Source organism: Lygodium microphyllum, chromosome 26, assembly GCF_053477565.2.
Source record: "Lygodium microphyllum isolate KBCC chromosome 26, Lygodium_microphyllum_v1.1.10, whole genome shotgun sequence".
Classification (NCBI taxonomy): domain Eukaryota; kingdom Viridiplantae; phylum Streptophyta; class Polypodiopsida; order Schizaeales; family Lygodiaceae; genus Lygodium; species Lygodium microphyllum.
In genome coordinates this window covers 28,397,250-28,418,951 of record NC_141160.1, presented here as the reverse complement: position 1 = coordinate 28,418,951, position 21,702 = coordinate 28,397,250, and the positions used below count along the sequence as shown (strand labels likewise).

General features: G+C 42.9%; 1 protein-coding gene across 1 annotated transcript in view; it reads left to right on the top strand.

Annotated features, from left to right (window-relative positions):
- LOC148013088 (GTP-binding protein-like protein) overlaps positions 1–21,702 on the top strand; it is a 56,692-nt gene that overhangs the window by 18,899 nt on the left and 16,091 nt on the right. The gene's annotated exons all lie outside the window — the stretch shown is intronic.

Below are 21,702 nucleotides of genomic sequence, written 5' to 3'. Positions count from 1 at the left end.
ATTTTGACATTGCTCTTCTTGGGTTAACCTTTTTTCTTCTCTTCCTTGCTATCATCTGTCTTCTTGCCCTTTCCTTTCTCTTTCGTCCATTTGTAGCAATCATGTTTAAAGTAACCCTTCTTACCACAATGGTGGCATTCAACATCTTTGCCACGTGATTTACTGCGTCCCTTGCTATCAGATTTGCCTTTTTGCTATGATCTGCCCCTAGTATGCAAAGCACTAGAAGACTTATTGGATGCATTGTTCTGTCGATTCATTTTTTCCATGAGTAGAGCACTCTCTACATCAACATACGAAAGAATCGCATTGGAATTGCTCATAGCAATCTTGAATGTATCCCAACTCTCTGGAAGAGTGCAAAGCAAGAACATAGCCTCAAATTCTTCATCAATCAAAAACTTCAAGGCAACCAACTGGCTGAAAATGGAGTTAAACTCACTCAAGTGAGTAGACATTGCTATACCCTCTTTCATATGCAAATCCATAAGCTTTTTAAGCCAATACACTTTGCTTGCAGCACTCTTCTGCGCATACAGTTCTTCCAGTCGAGTCCATATAGCATATGCAGAATCCAAACCTTCAATGTTAAACAACAAGGCATCAGAAATCGATAGCTCGATGGTTGAGCGTGCAAGCTCATTTAACTCATCCCAATCTTCCTGTTCCATGTCTGTGGACTTTGTCCCTTTGGTTTTAATCGGCTTTGCCTGCTTCTTTTGCAACATGATATTGTAGCACTGTTTTTGCCAAACTGCAAAGTTATGTGCTCCTTCAAGCTTATTTATGTGCATGAGATTACTGTTGTCACTATTGCCAACCATGATTTTCAGCCCAAATGTGACAAAAAAATCAGCAAATGCAGGCCTAAACTGTTACACAAGTGACCAAGGTACAAACAAGTACCAACTAGCAATAAATGACCACGTAGAAGTAGAGATTTCAGATCTGTAATTAAATTTTCAGAAGCTCCAAACCATGTTCTACAGCATTCCACAACTAATTACAGCTGTTCCAAGGGCATATATATCACATTACATGAGAAATTCCAAATTTTAGCTGCAATTTCTGTTGTACATGTATCCACGGGCATAAAATTTGACACGCATGGTCAAAAGCCCCAAAATTTTTGTGCTCAAAGCATCAACCACACATCTGTATTTTCTCTGTCATGCATAGAACAGACAAATTTTGCCAAAATAGAGCAATTTCAGCAAAACCCCCAAATTTTCCAAGTGTTGGATGTCCAAATTGCATGGAATTGAGCCTGCATATACATAAAATGACCAAATGGTGCACGAATTTTAACCAAACTGCAAAAGCCCCAAATTGCACGGGGTCCAATGTGCATCAGTGTCGAGAAATTGGGTAAATTTCAGCCCAATTTTGCATATACATGAAAAACGCAAATGTCAGGGACAAAATGTCACAAATTCTTGCAATTTTTGAAACAAATGTCATTGCTGTGTCTTGCTCGTACCAAATTTGGACAAATCCCTAAATTTTCCAAGTCCTGTGTGCACTAATTTCAGTGAAATTGAAAGAATTTCACTAAAATGTGAAATGCTCCAAAATTCCCGAGCAAATGTGCACCGATTTTGCAATTTCTGAGTCAGATTGTCCAATTTTGCGTTAAGATCCCCAAATCCGAGAAAAGCCCCAAATTTCTGGGCCTAAATCTGCCCAAAATCCTGACTGTCGCCTTGCAGAAAAAGTGCCGCCTGATGTCACGGGAGCTGTCGCCAGCTAGTCGCTGACCTGTCACGTGCCTGAAAGCTGTCGCTTGGTGTCGCCTGGTTCATGCCTGCTTGCCAGGTCAAAAGACGACCCGTCGTCTGACTAGAAATGACATTTTTAACCTGCGCCTGCACCCTAGAATTGTCGCCTGATGGGAACGTGACTTGTTGACCTGCATGAACTTTGAGAAGTGTGAACGCCTTAACTGCAGCTTTGATACCAGTTTGTAGTGACCGGGAGACACGAAGATCGAGACAGTCGGTGTTCGCTACGCGCAGAGAGACAGAGAGAGTGAGAGAGAGCAGAGTAGAGAGTGTGCACAATTTGTGGGTACAATGTCGAGTGTATCTCTTTAGGTTTTTCGATAGATATATATGTGTAAGTACAAGTGCTAAGGGTGTGTTCACACCCGAGCTCATTAAAAGGCACGAGGGCTTGTATTCCCAATAGAGCGATGAGTGGTTGGATTCCCTTTCTCTCTCAGACTGGGATTCAGAGGGGGGTTTTTTTTGCTTTGCCCTCAGAGGGGGATTTCCAATTCTTCTTCGGCTCCTACTTCTACTCCATCCGATTCAGGGAGGGACCCTATGTGCCATGAAGTTCTTCACACACCACCACCTTTCACTTTCGAGGATTGGCTCTTCTTTGAGCAATCATTTCCTCTACCCATACCCAGGATCTAGAGGATCTACCTAGATCGGAGCCCTTGGGTCTTCAACAATGACTTGGTGGCTAGGCCTTCGTATTCCTTCCAGCATGGAGTCATGGAGCTAGTGGCTTCTCTACTGAGGTTGAGTTTCGAGTTCTATTGCTCATCCTGTCTCCTGATTATCTTTAAAGGTCTCCTTTTAGGTGGCGTTCTCAGATTATAGGGTGGATCTTCTTCGTCCCTTGGTCAGCATGGAGCCAACTCCCAAGATCGAGTATGGGCATATCCTTATGGTTCTCGACACCACACAAAATCGGACATTTCTTCTATGCATTGCTTGTTTTCATCATCTTTGTACTAGGGCGCTTGGGCAAGTGAACAATTTTCCCACAAGGGACACTGTCCAAGTGGCACCTACTGCATGAGCATTCTTCAGCATGTAGTATTGTATCTCCACCTCACTCTTCTCTTGTTCCCCTTTTTGGGTCTGAGAGGGGGTGTTAAGAAACCCTTCACCCGCAGTTTGCGTTTTTGAGTTTTTGCGTTTTTGCGTTTAGGGTTTGCAACCCCAAAAAGGGGCGCCATCCTAGTCTCTCCACTACCCTCACACCCCTTCAAGAGGACATTGCGGCTTGTGGTTCGTGGCTGTCTTCATCATCTTCCTTGTGCTACGGCACCCTCGTTCGCTTGTATCACATTCACTTCATGATTCAGAACTTCATCATTCCATTCATCAGAGTTTCTTCTCTCTTCTCTTCTCTTCTCCATGTTTGCCGAGTTCACTCTGTGTTCCTCCCCACAAACCCTACTGTCTCGCTAGTACGTCATCTTTTGACAACTGGTACATACCCTACTCACGTTTTTACTCTCTGGAGTCTCCACTCTCTACTATTGCACACATTGTACTCCTGTGCACACCCCCTTCAAACTGGTATCAGAGCTTCGGTCAAGGCGTGCATGCTTCCTAGAGTCCGCGCGTGTCAGATCCAGCTCATTCAGTGTGAGAAAATCATCAGGTCATCACTTCCTGGGTTGCGTGTGTGCTGGACTATCAGGCGACAGGCCGGAAACCCTAAATCTGGTAGAGGTGCAGGTCATTTTTTGCGTAGGCAAGCAGGTGCAGGTCATTTTTGCTCAGACAGACAGTCTGAAACCCTAAATCAGATAGATAGTTTGAAACCCTAAAATAAGACAGAGAGTCTGAAACCCTAAAATCAGACAGACAACAGTTGGCAGCACCTTTTGGAACAGTGCAACTGCTGTCAGGCCCTCCTGTGGTGATGTGGCAGTCTTGCTGTCAGTTCTGGACTGACATTGATTAAATCTGGAGCAATCTCTGGACACTAAAGCAGTCAGCCCTTTTGGGATTTTCTTTGATTTTGTATAGTGAATGCTTGTGCAGTGACATTTGACCCAAAACTTGCAGACATTGTACACATTGGCTAAGATCGTATATAGGGTATCCTATTTCTGAAGGATTGTGATAATGCGTTGGAAGAAGAAAAGCCTATTGCTTTGTCAAATGAGGAATGGGCTAAGATGAATAAGAAGGCTATTGCGTACATCAAAATGGCAGTCACAGATGATATCTTGGCTGATATCAAGGGACTCTCCTGTGCACGTGAAGTTTGGGTGAAACTCAAAACTTCATTTGAAAATACGACTCTTGTCAATCAGGTCCATCTCATGCGAAAGTTGGTTAACTTGGAGCTTGATAAGTCCAAGCTTATCTCAAAGCATTTGAATGCATTTATTGGGATTTTGAGTGAGTTATAGGATGCAGGCTTATAGCCTTTTGATCCCAAATTGAAGGCTATCTTCTTGCTCATGACTTTATCAGATTCATGGGAAGCATTGGTTGTCTTTTTGAGCAACAACCACAACTTGACTTTTGATGGTGTGTGTGGTTCTATTCTCAATGAGGAGATTAGACGCAAGGCAAGTGGGGGCAGTAGTGGATTAGTCTATAATGTAAGAGGAAGGACTGAAAAAAAGTCAAATGCTGCAAATAAACACAAAAATCATAGCAAAAGCAAGGAAAAACAACAAGATGTCACTTACTACCAGTGTGGACACAAAGGGCATAAAAAGCCTGATTGCAAGTACTTTAAAAGGGAACAAGAACACAAAAAGTAGATAAATGCAAAAGGCAAAAAGAATGAGAAAGATAGCAACTCTACCCCTAAAGAAACAGAGAAGGAAAATGTGGTATCTAAGGTTGTCATTGAAGAGATAGAAGAAAATGGAGATACTACAGATTTGTTAGTTGCATCTTCAGATCCACATGCTATGGCAATAGAAGACATGTATATCACTAAAAAGGATGTGATAAATGTCTTGTTGTCTACCCATGATGGTATGTCACAATCGTGGGTTGTTGATAGTGGTGCTCTGTTTTATATAACTTTGTCTTTGGAGTGTTTCTCTTCTTATGTAGCAGGTCACCTTGGGAACGTTTACCTAGGGAATAACTATGCATGTGACATAGAGGGAGCTGGTACCATACACCTGGCTCTTGAAAACGGCGAGGAATTGATTCTTCATGATATTAGGTACGTACCTGATATCAAGAAGAGTTTGCTTTCAGTTGGGCAGTTAGACAGTAGGGGTTACTTCACTACTTTTGGTGGTGGAATGTGGAGGGTGTAGAAGGGATCCATGCTTGTCACTAGAGGTAGTAAAAAAGGAACTTTATATTATCTGCATTGCAAGACACTTCTTGGGAAGTTTGTTGCAGAAGTGCAGTCACACATGGAGCTATGGCACAAGGGTCTTAGACACATGAGCTACAAGGGTATGCAAGTACTTTTTTCACTTGGAAGAGTTGATGTGAAAGATTCAAAGCTTGACTTTTGTGATGATTATATTTTGGGAAAACATGTAAAGAGTTCATACTCTCATGGAGCCTCTAGGAAGGTATGTATTTTGGATTTAGTCAATTTCGATGTATGTACCATGCCAATAAAAATTATAGTGGTTTCCGTAAATTTTTCTTTTATTGATGACCACTCTAGAAAGCCATGGGTGTACTTACTTAAGTAGAGAAATGAGGCATTGGACCTTTTTAAAAGGTTTTATGTGTTCATTAGCACTCAAAAGGGTTTAAAACCAAAGTGCATAAGAACAGATAATGGGGGAGAGTATATATCAAATGAATTCAATCAATTATGTGATGTAAATGGGAGCTCATTGCCTCTCATAATGTGTCATCTAATGGTGTGGTTGAGCGGATGAATGGCACTTTATGTGAGAAGATTTGGTGTATGCTATCCATAGCTAATCTCTCGTAATTGTTTTGGGGGGAGGCACTTAAAACCGCAGTGCATATTTGCAACTGATCTCCATATTGTGCGCTTGATAGTGGCATCCCTGAAGAGGTTTGGTCTAGCAAACTTGCTTCATATGACCACTTACAGATCTTTGGTTGTTAATGTAATGTACATGTACCTGTTGAAAGCAAAACCAAACTTGACATGAAATCCATCAGAGGCATCTTCATGGGTTATGGAGATGAAGGTGAAATGGGTTATAGAGTATGGATTCCAAGCATGAAAAAGGTTACGTAGCCGAGATGTGGTATTTAATGAATCAAAGCTGTTGAAAAATTTCACATCTAGTGACTTAGATAAGAAGAAAGTGAAATTTCAGCATGATCAGCCACTTGAACAGCCGTCAGCCATCATTGAAAATTTAGCCCTGTTTGATACTGGTTTTGATGATCAGTGTGTCATTATTGAGCCAGATGAAAATGGGCAGCAAAGAGATGCTGAAAGTCAGCTTGGGCAGCATAATCAGCATGTTGAAAATGAATTACAACAGCTTGAAAATGTAGTTTAGCAGCCAAATAATGAGGTTATTGACATTCCTTTGGATGAGACCCATTGCCCGAGAATATAGATCATTGGGTGAGAAGGTCGACATGTGTTAGAAGACTATACAGAGGTTTGACCCCTCTTTGGATTGCATTTTACTCATAGATGAGGGTGAGTCTCTCACATACAAAGAGGCACAATCTTGTGAGTTAAAGAAAAAGTGGGAGCTAGCTATGTAGGAAGAAATGAAATCTTTGTATCAGAATGATACTTGGGATTTGGTCCCATTGCCCTCTTTGGATTGCTTTTACTCACAGATGAGGGTGAGCCTTTCACATACAAAGAGGCACAATCTTGTGAGTTAAAGAAAAAGTGGGAGCTAGCTATGCAAGAAGAAATGAAATCTTTGTATCAAAATGATACTTGGGATTTGGTCCCATTACCCTAAGATAGAAAAGCCATTCCTAATAAATGGGTCTATAAAATCAAGGGTGTATATGGCAAACCTAATTATAAAGCCAGGCTTGTGGCTAAGGGCTATACATAGAAAGAGGGGATTGACTTTCAGGAAGTGTTTTCACGTGTTGTTAAGATGACCACTCTCCATGTATTGTTTGCCATTGTAGCATCTATGGATTTGGAGCTTGATCAAATGTTAGAAATTGCATTTTTGCATGGTGATTTAGAAGAAGAGCTGTTCATGAAGCAGCCATAAGGCTTTGTTATGCCAAGAAAGGAACATTTGGTGTGTAGGCTTAAGAGAAGCTTGTATGGTCTAAAGCAGGCTCCTAGATAGTGATACAAGAAATTTGATGCCTTCATGCTTTCACATGGGTTCAAGAGAAGCAATGTGGATCGGTGCTTGTAAAGAAGGCTGATGATGGAAGCCTTATTATTCTTGTGCTTTATGTGGATGATATGCTTATTATTAGTAAGTATAACAACCAAGTTAATGCATTGAAAAGACCTCACAATAAAAGTACATCAGCAAAGTACTTGACATGTTTTCTATGGTTGATGCTAAGCCTCTTGGTGTACAGTTACTGCCGTACACTAAGATAGCAAAGCAGATTGCCCAAAAGATGACGAGGCAGCTAGTACTATGAAGGGTGTTCCCTATGCTTTAGCTATGGTTGCCAGTAGACTTGATATTGCTCATGAAGAAGGGGTCGTGAGTAGGTTTATGTCAAACCTTGGCAAAGTGCATTGGGAGGTAGTGAAATGCATCTTTTGGTACCTTGAGGGCATACAAAGAAGATGAATGTGCTATGGAAAGGGTACATTAGATTTGCAAGGATATTGTGGTGCAGACATGGTAGGTGACTTGGATACTCGCCAGTCTACTAGTGGGTACATTTCACCTTGATTGGTGGGGCAGTTTCATGGTGCTCTAGATTGTAAAAGATAGTAGAACTCTCTACCATTGAGATTGAATATATTTCAGCCATTGATGCTTTGAAAGAAGCTATTTGGCTTGGCCATTTGGTCAAGGATTTCGGGCTGCCCATCAAAACACATGTACTTGGATGTGATAGCTAGAGTGCTATATACCTGGCTAAGAATGCCATGTTTCATGCACGTACCAAACATATTGATGTGTAGTACCACTTTATCAGATAGGTTTTGGATGATGGTCTAGTCACACTGACTTAGATCAAAACACAAGATAACCTTGCAAATATTCTCCCACTAAGAGTCTTGCAAAGGCTCAACATGAGCATTGCATTTGACGAGTGGGAGTTTCACTCCGGACCTTTAAGTGGGAGGTTTGGTGTAAAGGCTCTTCATTACGCTTCCTGTGTATATATTTACTTGTAAATGTGCATTATAATTTCACCCTTATAGGTGTAAGTGTACTGCACCGTGAGTATAAATACATTATTTTATTCTTTGTGTGTACCATAGTGGTACACACCCTACTTACGTTTTTGCTCTCTCTGCACTCTCTACGGCTGCACACACTGCATTTCTATTGCGCACACCCCTTCATCCTCAATTTACATTTATATACTCAAACTTGTCGTTATCTAGATCTTGCACACCAAAAGGAAACCCAAGGGAGGGTTTTGATTCTAATGATGCAAAAGGGTTAGATGAACCCAGGATTGGGCTTGGCTTTGATGACCAAATGCTGCATGTTCTCCCTAGGGCCTAGTTGGAGAGGTGGTTAGCCTCACGTGTTGGGAATAAAAGGCCATCGTGCCTTTTATATGTGCACGGATATGAACACACCCTTAGCACTTGTACTTTTATATATCTCTCTCAAAAACCTAAAAGAGGTCCACTCTATTGTACCCACACATGGTGCATCTCTCTTACTCTCTATTGCTCTATCGTTGCTCATGTTTTTCTCTCTATCTGCCATCGCCATTGTTGACCATTGTATCTCCGCTATGTATCGCTCACTTCAAACTGGTATCAGAGCCTCGGTTATCATGAGTGCTCTTCCTAGAGTTTGTTCGAGCTTTGTTAGTTTGTCCCACGCGAAGAAAACAGCTTCCAGGTCACGTTTTCAATCAGCGATAGTAGGCGACATCGTTCTTTAGTTGGGCGACACCTTTTTTCGGTCAGCGCAAGTTAGGTGCAGCCATTCGGTGTAGGTCATGCAAGTGAGGCAATAGGCAGCGAGACAGGTGATAGGTTGTTCTAGGTCACGTGCAGCAATTCACTTTTTTTTTTTGTAAACATCACATTTTTTTCAAAAGGTTCATCCTTTTGGGCAAATTTGTGGGCTATCACGCACTACTAAGCATAGATTGAAGAAGCTCGGAGATTGTGCATGCATTTCCTCCTAGAATTTGGGGCTTTTAATGTATGCTCGGAGCTTTTACTAGGCTGAGTAAAATTTGTGAAATTTGCACACATTCGGGTCTCAAAAATTGGGGGTTTTCATGTATTTGTGGAAATTGCATAGTGACAAGTATAATTTCTTGAAATTTTGACACATTGGACCCTACAAAATTTGGGGCTTTTACAAAATTTGCAAAATTTGTGTCAAATTTGGTCTTGAAATGCATTTGCGGTACAATTTCTATGCAATTTGAGCACATTGGACCCTAGGCAAATTTGGGACTTTTGCAAAATTTGTGAAAGTTTGTCAAAATTGGCTTGTGGAATCTATTCAGGAGTTATATCTGAGCAATTTGAGCAATTTGAGTAGAGGAGTTTTTGCAATTTTGACCGTGTGGGTCAAATTTGTGCCCGTGGATGCATTTGGAGTAGAAATTGGCTAAAATTTGGGGCTTTCTCATGCAATTTGATGTATTAGCCCGTGGAACAACTGTAATTACTTGTGTATTGTAGCACACATTTTGTGACTTTGAAAATTGATTTGCAGATTTGAAATTTCTGCAATTACTTTATTTTTCATTGCTGGTTATGTTTGATGCAATTTGAGCAGTTTGAGCAGAGGAATTTTGGGGCTTTCGACCGTGTGGGTCAAATTTGTGCCCGTGGATGCATTTGGAGCAAAAATTGCAGCTAAAATTTGGGGCTTTCTCATGCAATTTGATGTATTAGCCCGTGGAACAACTGCAATTTCTTGGGGAATTTTGGGGCTTTTGATCGCGTGGGTTAAATTTGTGCGTCTGGATGCATTTGGAGCAGAAATTGGAACTAAAATTTGGGGCTTTCTCATGCAATTCGATGTATTAGCCTGTGGAACAGCCACAATTACTCGTGGTGTGCTGTGGCACACATTTTGTGACTATGAAAATTGATTTGCAGATCTGAAATTTCTATAGTTACTCGGTTTTTCATTGCTGGTCAGTACTTATTTTGTACCTTGGTCATTTGTGTGATAGTTGGGCTTGTATTTGTTGACTTTTGAGTCATTTTTTGGGTTGTCAATCATGGCTGGCAGTAGTGATAGCAGCAATCTTTTGCACATCAAGAAGCTTGAGAATGCACACAATTTTGCTATATGGCAGAAGTGGTGCTATAATGTCTTGGTGCAGAAGAAACAATTGAAGCCCATAAAGACAGAAGGGGTAAAACCAGCAACCATGGATCAAGATGAGTGGGATGAGTTACAAAGCTTGCATGCTCTACCACAGAGCTTTTAGTGTAGACACTCTGCTATTTAATATAGCGAAATTGAATACTGCTTATGATATGTGGCAAAGATTTGAGGAGTTATATGCTCAGAAAAGTGCAGCAAGCAAGGTTTACTGGTTGAAGAAATTGATGGACCTTAGTATGAAGAAAGGTATAGCCATGTTTGTGCATTTGAATGAGTTTAACTCTATTTTCAGCCAGCTGGTTGCTTTGAAGTTGAACATTGATGAAGAGTTTGAGGCAACATTTTTGCTATGCTTTTTGCTTGAAAGTTGGGACATTGGTAGGACAGCAATGAGTAACTCCAATGCCATATTGTTTGTTATATTTAGATGTGGAGAGCTCTTTCCTCATGGAAGAGCTAAATAGGCAAAATAATTTAGTAAGCAAGTCTTCCAATGTATTGCATACTAGAGGCAGATCCCAACAGAAGGGCAAGTGTGAAAACAAAGCACGTAGCAAGTATCGTGGAAAAGATGTAGAGCGCCATCATTGTGGCAAGAAAGGGCACTTCAAGCGGGATTGCTTTAAGTGGAAGAAAGAGAAGGGCAAGGGCGAAAACACTAATGATAGCAAAGATGAGAAAAATGATAGCTAACATGCAAAGAAGAGCAGTGTGAAGATAAAGGACGTCAATATAGTTAGTCACAAGAATGACAATGGTAGCGATGTACTCTTTGTTTTTTCTTTTAGTGCACACTCATTGATTGCAGATTTTGATGATGACATGCACACTTGTATTCTTGATTTAGGTGCTTTATTCCACGTGACACTACACCTTGAGTGGCTTTTTGACTCTAGTGGTGGTGGACATGGTGCTGTTCACTTGGGGGATAATTATGTGTGTGACATTGTAGGGATTGGCAGTGTGGATTTGGCATTTTAGCATGGTTCAGTGTTTACCTTGCATAATGCGAGGCATGTATTCAGCTCAAGAAGAGCTTGATAAGCACAGGGCAGCTAGATGATGAAGGTTATCTCACCACTTTTGGGGATGGCAAATGGAAGATATGTAAGGAATCTAAGATTTTTGCTAAAGGCTCTTAGAGTGACACTCTATATCCATTACATGTATCTAGTGTGCGTGACAATGTTGTTGCCATAACCAAGCAGCCAAGTGTGTCTCTGTGCTATGGCCGATTGGGATACATGAGTCAAACTGGAATGAAAGTGCTTTCTCGTTTGGATTATTTTTCGTGTTTAAGATATGCTGATTTGGACCATTGTGATCATTGTATATTTGGTAAGCATGCTCAAACGTCACATACAAAGTCTCTTTTATTAAAGTCTTTACCCTTAGAGTTAATGCATTTAGATGTATGTGAGATGTTAGGGTTGTCTCTAGGGGAAAATAAATATTTTATCACATTTTTTAATGATGCCACGCAAAGTATGGGTTTATTGAATCCGCCGTAAAAATGAGGCATTAGATAAGTTTAAAAAATTCTTGGCACTTGTTGAAAATATGACCAGTAAGACAAGAAAGTGTCTTTGCTCTGACAATAGTGGGGAATATGTGTCAAAAGTCTTCTAGGCCTTTTGTGATAGCAAAGGGATAAAGAGGGAGCTCATTGCCCCTCATAATTGGCCCCAAAACGGTATTGTAGAGGGTATGAATAGGACTATTTAGGAGAAGGTCCGTACCATGCTCTCTCATGCTATATTACCCCATGGATATTCGGCAAAGGCTGTTATGACAGCCATACACCTAATAAATCGGTCACTGAATAGGTCTTTGGGGGGAAGAGTCCCTCAAGAAGTATGGTTGGCAAGCCACCTTCGTATGCACACTTGAGAGTGTTTTGCTGTGAGGCATTTGTGCACATATGCAAGGAACGACATAGCAAATTGGAGCCAAAGTCCTGTAAGTGCATTTTCGTAGGATATGGCGATGAGGGTGAAATGAGGTATAGATTATGGGATCTCGAGAAAAGGAAAATTGTATGCATCAATGATATTATCTTTTGGAAAGATCACATGCATAAACAGGTTGAAAAGATTGAGGAAGTCAGAAGGGTTGTGTTTTGAAAAGAGATACCTATAGGATAGCAAAGAGTGCCTGTTGTACAACAGTAAATACCTGTTGTAAATGACCCTATAAATGTAGGGAATGATGTTGAAATTGATTAGCAAGAAGTTGCCTACGATATACCATAGTCTTAGTGAGAAAATGTGCCATTAGAACAGTCCGAACATGTAGGATAGCATGTTGAACCATTTAAATAGCAAGTTGTTAATGCAGATTTGCAGGCTGAATAGCTAGCAAACATTGATCATTGGATCATAGATTAACGAGAAATACAAAACAGCTGGATAGGCTTGTTCTTGGTGCAAATTATGTTGTTGATTATGTCATGTTGACAGATTGTGGTGAACTGTCATGGTTCAAGGAAGCAATGGATGGAGAGGACATCAAGAAATGGTATAAAGCTATGCTGTCAAAGATGGAATCTCTAAAGAAGAATGACTCTTGGGATTTAGTGCATTTGCCCAAGGGGAAGAAAGTCCTATCATACAAATGGGTTTACAAGATGAAAGTCACTTCTAGTTTCTTGCCAAAGTACAAGCATGGCTTGTTACAAAGGGGTACAAGTAGGAACATCACATTGATTTTGATGAGATCTTTTCTCTTGTAGTCAAGATGACTACTTTGTGGGCCACATTGGGCTTGGTTGCATGTGGGGATATGGAACTCATACAGATGGATGTAAAGACTGCTTTCTTACATGGTGATTTGCATGAGGAAATACATATGCAACAATCAAAAGGTTTTGTAGCAAAGGGGGATGAAAAGATAGTATGTAAATTGAATAAAAGCTTGTATGGGTTGAAACAAACACCGTTGTTATGCCGTTGTGTAGACACAGTGTGAAAAACTCTAGGGTGCATCGTCATTCGGCTTTCTTATTGGTCTAGAGAGTCAATGCCATATTAGTCATTAATGTTAGTGTATGTAGTGTGGATGGTTCAAAAATACTAGATTTTTGGACTAGTTTAGCTTATTTTTGATATTTTGGATATTATTTCTTGTAAATATCCAAAAGGTGTAGACAACTTCTAGAATAGGATGACATGTAAAAAAAAAAAAGCAAGTGGCTTTCAGCCATTTTTGGGAGATTTTATGCAAAAAGAAGGATTGGCGAAATCATGTGATATACGATCGTAGTTTACAAGCATTAAACAACACTCCGAACTGGGAGAAGAAGAAAGAGCGATTTGAGAGTATTCTTACCAAGTATCCTAACATTTTACCCCCCTTTCGGAGTCAACGGAAGCATTAGATTAGCAGTCTGAGCAGTAGAGAAGAAGCTATTGTTTTATATACGTTTTTGGTCTATAAGAGATTTATCTTCTCAGGATGTAGAAATAAATTGATAGGCTTTACCTCTATGAGTTATTTTCTACATCTTCTATTTCTTTAAACCCCTTCTCTTTCGTCTACTTTTTTCCCTGAATCTCTCTTTACCCTACTGTCTCTTATCTTCATAGTAGACTTTCGATCCCAAACGCTTCGACTGTGGTGAACCCGATGTGAAAGTCGGCAGCATGTGTGTAAAGATGGGGAATTCTACATGTTCAAGTAGTGGTGATGCTTTACAACAGATGATTGCTTTGTTGCAATAACAACAATAACAACAATTATTGTTACAACAGCATATGCAAACTCGGTAGGAAGCAGAAAGAATTGATTCCTTAGCTGTGAATGCATTGCAGGCAGTGGGACATGAATTGAAGCAGTTTAAGGGTTAAAATGTTTCGGCCTTCAATTAGTTGTATGAAGAAAAGATGTTTCATGGGGTACGGCAATATGCATGGAGTTGATATTTCTCCCGTTTGGCCATGCATGCATTGCATGATTGGATTGATGAGTTATATATAGAAGAGATGTCGATTGGGCAGCTTTTAAGAAAGCTTTGAGAGAAGAGTTTTTCTTGGAAGATGCAGGATTGGTAACCAAAAAGACATTTACAGATTGGATTGAAAAGCCTAATAAAGGGTTGGCTGCTATAGCTTTGCTCCATGAATTTGAAAGTCAGATGAGTAGCAATCATTAAAGAGTCAGAAAATTGATTTGTTTGAAGGCTGCAGATCCTATCTTGCAAGAGAAGCTGACTAATTGTTTAGAAGATGCCTCTGCTAGCGATTGTTATCCCCTAGCGGAGCAGGCAGCCACGTCACCAGGCCACGTCAGCTGCCACGTGGCTGTCTGGTGCAGGTCGGACAGATCTGTACCAGTCGGCTGCATTTAATGCAGCCGACTTGCCATATTTTTCGCATTTTCCCAGGCTATTTATAGCTGGCAGCCAACACATTGTTTCCTACTTGTGATTGCAGATTTCAGGCAGGAGGTCGTGTAGATTGCAGCGTACTTCGAGGTGAACAACAGGTTGCATCATCGAGGTGGAGACACGCAGTCACACGCACTGCGCCCGTGTATATATCTGCATATCTTTGTATACAACACACCTTATACAACAGATCTTCATCTTCCGTTGTCTCTTTCTCTCTCTCTCTTCTCTCTGTGTTCACTCTCTCTCTCAGTCTTGGTCCCACGCTTTCGCATCGCTGCACTCTGACATGGTATCAGAGCAGTGAAGAAGGGCTGACTGAGTGAAGAACCTGCCTGAAGAGGAGATTCCATCGCAACACAAGGCTGCGTTTCCAGCGTTCGAGGGCGAGCGGGAGGGTTGCGCATCGCAACAAGGCTGAAGTGAGCGTGGGCGCGCGGGAAAGGAGTCCAGTTGGTAAATTTGCTGCTGTTTCCTGCTGTTTGAAGAGGAGGAAGGCTGTGTTTTCAGCTTTCAAGTGCAGGTCTTACTTTTTCATCGCCTTCGACAGTTGAAGAAGGTTCGGGACGTGGAAGAAAGAGCCCTAGCAGGCTGCGTTTTCTCAATCAGAGGGGGCTGCTTTTGCGTTTGTGCAGGCATAATAGGTGAAGATGTCTACAGAGATTGACTTGGAGTTCTAGACGATCATGGATCGGAAGGTGCTTGTCTTACCGGCTCTTCCCTCAGATCAAAAGATCGATGGTGACAATTACCGCATCTGGTGCGTGATGATGTTGGCCATCCTTGAGTCTTACGATTTGGCAGAGCTTGTACGGGAGGAGATCGACCGGCCCTCGGTGAGAGATGAGTCCAAACTCTCTTCCGATGCTCGTGCGGAGTTGGCCAAGGCACAGTCTCACTGGGACAAACTGAATGCCCGGATTCGTTCTTTTCTTTTTCTGTCTTGTACTATAGCCGTGATAGCCCACATCGAGCACTTGACGGTGGCTCGGGAGATATGGCTGGAGCTTGACTGGATGTATAACCGGATGACCCTTATGAAAAGGGTTTCTTTGGAGGTGCAGATGCGGACCTTGTCCGTGAACAAGTTTTCTTCGTTGCGGGAGCACATCAACAAGCTTATATAGCTTCAGATGCAGGTTTAGAATGCGGGGAAGCCAATTTCCTCCGAAGACATGGCAATCACACTCTTGTCCCAGTTGCCTTCACGATTCGGTGCTTTTTACTCCGCTCTTATTGCTTCGGGGCGTGAGTCTACTCTTCGGTGGGAAGAGTTGGTTCCTATGGTCTTGGACCAAGAGGAACAATTGAAGGGCCAGCATGCTTCCAAGTCGGAAGCATTGACAGGTCAAGCCTCTCAGAAAAAGGGGAAGGACCAAAAGAAGAAGAAGGAGGACAACAAGTCAAAGAAGGACAAGGAAAAAGAATCCACATGCCATATTTGTGGTAAGACCGGCCATAGGAAAAAGGATTGCCCCAACAAAGACAAGAAGGACACCAACAAGAAGGACTCGAAGGATTCTGGAGCGGTGGCTGCACCCTCATCAGCTGCATTTCTTCATCTAGCAGTCATTGAGGACTCTACACCGAAGGCTTTTGATGCTGCGATGACAGCCCCACAGGCTTGAGAGTGGATCGTCTACAGTGGTGCCTCCCGGCACATGACTCCTTCATCAGTTGGTGTTGCCCAGTTGTGACCTTCGCGTGGGCAGATTCTCATCGGAGATAGCTCTTCGGTGTCTATTGCAGGACGGGGTGAGATGCAGCTTATTCCAGATGGACGTGGTGGTACCCATACCTCAGAGGTGTTGCATGTGCCAGGTTTAGGGTATCATCTCCTTTCAGTTCATAAGATATGTTCACTTGGACTTTTGGTGGAGTTTGACAGTGATTCGGTACAAGTCCTTGATTGTGGATCACAGAAGGTTCTCTCATTAGGATATGAGGAGAATGGCATCTACAAATTGACGTCTTCTACCGCTCTCCCTACTCTTTTTCTTACCTCTCTGACATAGTCCGAGCTATGGCATGCTCGGTTTGGTCACCTAAACTATGATTATCTTCGGAGGGCGTCACGTGGACAGCTTGTTCGAGGGTTGCTGGAGATAGTGGTGAGCCAGCAGCCATGCGTCTCCTGCATTCGTGGGAAGCAGCATAGGGATGCAATTCCTAACAAAGCTTCGTGGCTGTTTACTTCCCCGATGGAGCTTGTATCTACGGATCTTTGTGGCCCTATGAGGAAGGAGTCCTTGAAAGGAAGCTTGTACTTCATGTTGATCGTAGATGACTACAGCAGGATGACTTGGGCCTACTTCTTGGCATTGAAGTCTGAGGCTTTCTCCCACTTCTTGGATTGGCTTCTCTTTGAGGAGAACTGATTGGGCCAGTGATTGAAGACCTTGCGCTTCGACAAGGGTGGTGAATTTGTTTCTCATGAGTTTGCTCGTTTTTGTGCAGATAGAGGCATTCACCAGGAGTTTGCTAACACCAACACTTCTTGAACGGAAGAACCGAAGTGTGATCGAGATGGCGCGCACCATGATGGAGCACCGACAGACATCTCAGTTTCTGTGGGCCGAGGCTGTGGTTACTGCAGTCCACATCCTCAACCGATCCCCCACTTCGGCCGTTAATGGGATGACACCTTTTGAGGCTTACTTTGGGACTAAGCCCGATGTTTCTTATTTTAGGGTTTTTGGGTGTGATGCCTATGTTCACATTCCCAAGCCTCATCGTGATAAATTTGAAGCGGCTTCCCAAAGACAGGTGTTCGTTGGCTATAGCTCTCAGTCCCAAGGCTATCGTTTGTATGATCCCATCAAGCGGGATGTGTACACCAGTCGAGATGTGCGGTTTGTGGAGGTTCCGGCCATAGCAGCGGGTGAGGAGCATCCCGTTCTTGAAGATCCAGGGGAGAGTTGGGCTCTCGAAACAGTTCCTTTGGAGCCAGCGCCTTTTGATTCCGATTCTGTTTCCGATACAGAGTCTACTGTTCCACCGGTCACCCCCAAGGAGTTACCACCGGTGGATATCCCAGAGTCTTCAGCTGATGGAGAGCGACGAGGAGAGGTTCAGCCTCCTCCTCATTGGGCCCGTGACACACTCCAAGATTCAGGGATCGAGGGGGTCCCTGAGGAGTGGGAACCGCAGGATGGTCCGCGGCGGTCACGGAGGCATCAGGACTTCTATGGAGCTTGTTTGCTCTAACTATTGTTTGATGACCCGTGTTATGCAGGATCGAGAGCCCACCTTCGTGAAGGAGGCTTTACAGTCCGCACCATGGAAGAAAGCTATGGAAGCCGAGTTGGAGACTATTGAGAGGAATGGTACTTGGTACCTCGTGCCTCGCCCCTCTCATAAGAAGGTGATTGGCGTCAAATGGGTCTTTAAGACCAAGTACCTTAGCGATGGTTCTTTGGACAAGCACAAGGCTCGCCTTGTTGCTAAAGGTTTTGCACAGCGCCCCGAGATTGACTGTCATGATACTTTTGCCCCCACTGCTCGTATGGCGACTATTCGAGCTGTTCTTGCCTTGGCTGGCCTGTCTACCAGTTGGATGTGAAGTCGGCCTTCCTCAATGGTGATTTGAAGGAGGAGATCTATGTCAAGCAGCCTCCTGGCTTTGGATCTTCCGATGGGCAAGTCTACAGGTTAAAGAAGGCCTTGTATGGCCTCAAGCAGGCTTCGCGTGCATGGAACGAGAAGATTGACTCGTTCCTTCAGTCACAGTTGGGATATCGGTGTTCCAAGGCTGATCCGCAGCTTTATGTACACACTTCCGAGGCTGGTTGTGTGCTTTTTGTGTTGTATGTTGACGATTTGATTGTCATAGGTGATTATACACAGAAGGTCAAAGAGACGAAGGTAGCTTTACATCAGACGTTCGAGATGACGGACTTGGGTCTACTCCACTTCTTCTTGGGCCATGAGATTTATCAGTCTCAGAGGGGAATTTTCATCTCTCAGCAGAGATATGTACAGGAGCTCTTGGTTTCTTTTGCGATGGAGGATTGTCGGACCATTTCTACTCCTATGGATCCGAACTGGAAAGCCACTTCACATTCCGCTTCTCCCTTGGCGGATGCTTCCCGCTACCGTCAGTTGATTGGATCATTGATTTGGCTCCTCAACACTCGTGTTGATCTTTGTTTTGCTGTAGGTCTCTTGGCGGGGTTTATGAGTGAACCTCAGACGGTGCATTGGCAGGCTGCCCAGCAGATACTTCGGTATTTGAGGGGGACCTCTGACTTAGGGATTCATTATCCGGCAGGCACAGGTGGTTCAGATCTTGTACTTGCAGGTTGGAGCGACTCGGATTGGGCTGGCGATGTGGACCACAGGCGGTCTACTACAGGCTATTGTTTTACCTTGGGTGCAGGTGTTATCTCATGGAGTAGCAAGAAGCAGCCCACGGTAGCCCTTTCGTCTACTAAAGGCAGAGTATCAGGCCGCGTCTTCCACCACATGTGAGGCTGTGTGGCTTCGGAGATTGTTGGAGGAGCTTGGATGCCCCTAGACTCGTCCTACTTTTCTACGATGCGACAATGAGAGTTGCATTGCCTTGGCACGGAATCCTGTTTTCCATGCCCGGACGAAGCACATAGAGATCCGGTACCACTTCATCGGGGAGAAGCTTCTGGATGAGACCATAGCTGTGGAGTATTGCAAGATGGAGGAAAATCTTGCAGATTTGTTTACGAAGGCGCTTCCCCAGGCTCTACTTCGGAGACATGCCAGATCCCTTAGGTTTTTGCCCCGTCCAGGCTCTGAGAGGGGGTGTTAGCGATTGTCATCCCCTGGCGGAGTGGGCAGCCACGTCACCAGGCCACATCAGCTGCCACGTGGCAGTCTGGTGCAGGTCGGACAGATCTGTACCAGTCGGCTGCATTTAATGCAGCTGACCTGCCATATTTTTCGCATTTTCCTAGGCTATTTATAGCCGGCAGCCAGCATATTGTTTTCCACCTGTGATTGCAAATTTCAGGCAGGAGATCGTGCAGATTGCAGCGTACTTCGAGGTGAACAGCAGGTTGCATCATTGAGGTGGAGACACGCAGTCACGCGCACTACGCCCGTGTATATATTTGCATATCTTTGTATACAACACACCTTATACAGCAGATCTTCATCTTCCACTGTCTCTTTCTCTCTCTCTCTTCTCTCCGTTTTCATTCTCTCTCTCAGTCTTGGTCCCATGCTTCCGCATCGCTGCACTCTGACAGCCTCTTTTGAAACGGGGTTGAAATTAGATTGGGCTAATGTAACTGAGACAGTGCATATGTTGGTAAAGAGAGTGGATGAAATTAAGATGGGATACAGGCACCGCATTTGCTAGTGCTCAGAAGGGGGACTGAAATTGCAGCCAAGGCGTTTGTGGCTATGGTAGAAAAACCGGCTATACCTGTTGGTCCAGCTCTTGAAGGTGATAATGTGGATAAATTAATCAAAGGCATGCGTGATTTGAGGTTGAATTTGATAGAAATCTATCCAAAGGTCAAAAAGTTGGATGTTAAGGTAGAAGAGAAGGGTCGGGCAACAGCCCAAAGACCGTACAAAGAAGTATACAAGAGGAAATGCATTTGGTGTGACAATTTACAGCCTGAAAAGTGAGACTGTATAGCCTACAGTGAAGCGGAAGTGAAAAGATTAGTCTTTTGGAAAGATGGCAAAATACATGCAACAGAAACCGGTCTTCCAATAGAGCCAAGTTTTGGAAATGGTGGTATGGAGAAAAGGTTGAAAGACATGGTTGCAAGGACAGTATTTGTTACCATAGATGCAGCCACATATGGATTGAGAATTGAAAGGACTAATGAAGCTCGTAAAGGAGGCATGGTTAAAGCAAAATCTTGCGTTTGAATACAAGCTTTAGATTGCATGGAAAAGGGCAAAACAACAAAGTTTAAATTGGTTGATGCAAGTCAGAGCATACGAGGGAGAACAGGATGGAGTGCACCGATGGATTCATTTTTAGCCTATGCTTATTTGACTGAGGTTCATAATCAAGAAGCTCTTGTGGAAGAAAAGAGAAGAAGAGAAATTTGCAGAAGCATTTGCAGGCAAGGCAATTTACTCTATGGGAGATTTATATTCAGGATATGATTAGTTCTAGCTTGCATTAGAAAGCCGGATATCACTACTATGAAGACACTGCTTGGATTGGTTAGGATGTGTACGCTTCCACAAGGAGCAACCAATTCAGTGGCGCATATGATGAATGCCATGCATAAAGTTTTGAGGGAGTATATTCCTCAGTTGACCTTATCCTTTCTTGATGATGTGCCGATCAAAGGATGTGATATCTATGAGAAGAATGAAGAATTGAATGAGCATGGATGTAGAAGATTTGTGGCTGATCATATTGCTGATTGTGACAGGATTTTGAGTCGTCTTGAAGAAGTGCATTTGACTCTGTCAAGAGAAAAGTTGGTTTTTGGAGTGGAGGAAGTATTAGTTGTTGGGCACATGTGTGGACTATATGGGAGAAAGCCCTCACCGGTAAAGATTGATGCCATAAGCAGGATGTAGGAGACATGTTCGAATGTATCTGAGGTGAGAAGATTTTTGGGTGCATGTGTCTTTTACTTGATATGGATTCTACATTTTGCTCATGTGGCTAAAAGTTTATATCAACTCTTGAGAAAAGGGTAAAAGTTTTGGTGGGGTAAACAACATACGAAGGTAGCTAAGAAGTTAAAGAGCTTATTGATTTCAGCCCCAACACTAAAGAGAGTAAGTTATGAGAATGGGCAGCCTATTATTCTCACCGTGGATACAAGCCCAATTGGATTGGTTGGACAGTGGGTCAGGATGATGTTGATGGGAATAGGTATGCCATTAGGTTTGGAGCAATGACTTGAGAATACCACTGTTGCCGTTCATTGAGAGCTTTGGGGTGTAGTGACAACCCTTAAGTGTGATAGGGAGTACTTTATAGGAGCTCATGTAGTTGTAGAGACTGATTGTCTACCTCTATTGGGCATGGTAGTAAATTGTTCAACTCTTGAAATTACCATGTTATGGTGGATTGTATATATAAAGTTACTTAACCCTGATTTTCAGTATATTGCAGGTAGAGAAATCCGTGGCTGATATGCTTTCACAAGCAAGGTTTGAAGATGAAGAGGACGATGTGATAGGTGCTGAAAATGGCTTTATG